The sequence below is a fragment of the Petaurus breviceps genome, unplaced genomic scaffold (genome assembly GCF_028583685.1).
Source record: "Petaurus breviceps papuanus isolate PSGF00001 unplaced genomic scaffold, PetGlider_PUasm1.0 175, whole genome shotgun sequence".
NCBI classification, from domain to species: Eukaryota; Metazoa; Chordata; class Mammalia; order Diprotodontia; family Petauridae; genus Petaurus; species Petaurus breviceps.
Window position 1 is genome coordinate 30,623,125 of NW_027185764.1, and position 3,555 is coordinate 30,626,679.

Here is a 3,555-nt window from a genome sequence, read left to right on the forward strand (position 1 = left end):
GCATCCCAGCCCAGCCCAGCCTCGAGAATGCTAAAGGAGGAGGTGAGGGGCAAGAAAGGCGGAAGAGGTCGGTGTGACCTCCTACGGCTGGTTAGTACTCCACTAGTCAAATCTTTAAGACCAGCGACTGCCAAGGACTCCTCAGTTCTCCAGGGACCCCACGCGATGCTCTCCTGACCCTAGCGCCCACCCCTCGGCTCCGCACTGACGGACTTAAGATGCCCGGGTTACCTGCCGAGAAATTTTAGGAGTCAATTAGCTCCAAAATGCCGACTTGTCCGTAGTTTCCCTGTTCCTCTCGTAGCAGCTGAAAAACAACAGTAGATCCAACCACGAGCTGCTGGACACCCCCCCGCCCCAACCTGTCTTCCCTGCCCCTCTCTGCTCCGCGACCACCCTTTAAGAGTCCAGGATTTCGGTGTACCCGCGCGACATTGGGGACCCCCCCCCCGCGCTATATTCCCCACCGGGCACGTTCCACTGCAACCCGCCGCGGCGCCGTCAAGATCCAGGCGAAATTCGGCACCCCATGCCCGCGCGCCGCCGCAGAGCCAGGGAAGGGGGGGGAGGAGGAGAGGGGAGTGTCAAGGGGGTGGTGAGGCCGAGGTGGCCCCAACTAGAGCGCTCTCCCAAGCCGCGAGGGCAAAGAAGAGCTAGAGACCGGTCCCACCCCGCCCCGGGGGCTAGGGGTGCACCAGTAGCCTCCCCCAAAGTCTATTTCTCCTGCGCTGGCCCAATACGAAGCAAACCTTCAGCGAGCAGCCACTCGCCCTACCAGCACCTTTCTGTTGAAGTTTTCCCTTCGGGGAGCAGGGCTGCGAGGGATTTGCAAGGGGGCCTCAGCTATCTCCTTTTGGAGCACTGCAGTGTTAGAGGGCGCCAGGGCGCGGGGAGGGGCCCCCTTCTTCGAACTGGCGAAGAGAAGGGAAGCGCAGGGCAGTTGGGCACCGAGAGGTGCCCCCTAATCCTCCCCTCATCCTTTTCCCCAAGAGTCTCCCCAAGAAATTCGCGCTGATAGGAGCTGGCAACATAAAAAGAATCCAAGTTTCCCCCAAGTGCAAGCCATTGAAAAAGAGCCCATTTATTTACTTGGGACCCGTCACTTTCTGTGCCTCCGCGGTCCTGCTGCCCCCCGCCCCCCACCCGCAACACACACAACGCTGGCCCAGTTGTCCGTGCGGTATCCCTGCTCCCCGAGCTTCAGACTATTTTCCTTATGTCCTTCCCTCCTGCCCGACTCTCTCATTCACTCGTTCCCCGCTGGCCGAGCGCTACAGCCTGAGTTAGGCAGCTGTGCCTACCTCCGGTGCCACCGGCTCCCGCACCAGCCTGGGCTCTTCTCTCACACAGCAGGAGCTGGGACCCTGGCCAGGTTCAGTGTACTCTTCGGTTTTCTTTCGCCGCTTCGGTTTCTGATTCTTCCCCAGGACGTCTGCTCTCCACCTCCTTGTAGTAGAGAACTCAGAATCGAGGCAAAAAGTAGGGGAGAGGGAGAGGGAGGGAGGGAGAGAGGGAGAGAGAGAGAGAGAGAGAGAGAGAGAGAGAGAGAGAGAGAGAGAGAGAGAGAGAGAGAGAGAGAGAGAACCACTAAGTAGATGTCGTGGTGGTGAAAATGTTCCTTGGGGATGTGGCTGCTGGCATCTCTGAACCACTCTGCTGGAGGGTGGGAGGCAACTCTGGTAGTCGAAGGTCCTTGCCTAGAGCCTAGTGGCAGGATTCTAAAGCTCTGCCTTCTCTTCCCTAGTTCCTTGCATTTGACTCTTCACAAAGGATCTGTGTGCTAAACATCCTGGAAACGTGAGTCTCCCCATAGATTTCACGGCTACCACCTCCAAGGTCGCTAGAGACTCTTGTGGTACTACCTCTCTCTTCTATTCCCATACAATGACACAGTACTGGGGACCTCAGGACCCTCCTGGCTCCTTGCTGGGACAATGGAACCCAAAGAAGGAAGGATCTTGAGACATGATCTGGAAGAGATCTTATATCCCACAACTGACAGGGGCCCCAAGAGTTCATGCAGCCAAGACCCCTGCCTGATCTAGAATCCCCTCGATAACGTTTTAGATAACTAATTTGTTGTCCAGCCTCAGATTGAGTATTTCCATAGATGCGGAATTCACTGTCTCCTAAGTAGGACAACTCCACCACTAGATAGCTCTAATTAGAAATGTTTTCCTTACCCCATGCTTCAGTCTACCCCTGGAATTTCCACTTCCTTTACTCTTAGTTTGCCCTCTGGGGCCACACAGAACAAGTCAATTCCCTCTTCTCATAAGGACCTTCCAGTACTGAAGACAGCTATTGTGTTTAGTCTGGAGAGAGGGAACACTTGGTAAATCTCTTTTTGTTGTTCTGTCTCAGTGACTGCATTTTGGATTTTCTTGGCAAAGATACTGGAGTGGTTTGCCATTTCTTCTACTATTCATTTTACAGATGAGAAAATTGAGTTAAACAGGGTAAAGTAACTTGCCCAGGGTCACACAGCCAATTAACTGTCTGAGGCCACACTTGAACTCAGGAAGATGAGTCTTCCTGACTCCAGGTCCATTGCTCTAAACACTGAACTAGCTGCCCTTAAGTCTTCTCTATTCCAGGCTTAACATCTTCAGTTCCCAGAATCTCAAAAGTTATCTAGTCCAACTCCTAGCTGTTAAAGAATCCCTTCTACAATGTATTCTATCATATTAATATCTGATTGAAGACCTCCAATTAAAGGATCTTCTCATTATGCTTTTGGACAGTTCTAACTATTGGGAATGTTCCCATTCCATCAAGGTTAAACTGGTCTTTGAAGTTCTCACACTTTTGGCCCAGCAATCAATAGGTCCAATCCCCACCCTCCCTTCCTGTCACTCCCCCCTAAACTCCCCTCCCCCCAATTTTACTGACAAAAAGCAATTTAGCAAAGTGGATAATTTGCTGGTACTGGAAGGAGGAGAATCCCTACTAGATGCTTAGCTGTGTGTCCCTGGAGAAGTTGTTTAACTTCTGAGTTTCAATTTTTTATCATCTGTAAAATGGGAATAATAATAACTAACACTTAACTTACAAGGTTGTTGTGAAAATCAAATGAGATGATGTATATAAAGTGCTTTGCAAACCCAAAAGCACTCTATATGTCAGTTACTCTTCCTACTACTACCATCACCACCACCACCACCACCACCACCACCACTACTACTACTACTAACACTGCTGCTACGACTACTACTATTACAGCTAATAATGAGAAAACAAAAGTGTAGACAGGTGAAGTAACTTGTTTAATGGTTGATTTGTTACAGATCTCCAGGTCTCATATTCTTTCCACTGTGCCACACTACATAATAGTCTTCATTGTTCAGAGTTTATTGACTTAATTTGTAGAAGGAGGTAGAATAGATGTTATTCCCATTTAACACATTGTGATAGTAATGGCAATTAAAGATTCCCCTGTATTGGCTTGGTTTTCAAATTGATTGTGTTAAAACCAGAGTTTGTTAATCCCACCTGTGGGATGGGCTTGTTGATGTGAAAAGAAAGTCCTGAACTGGGAGGAGCTGGTGATGTAGA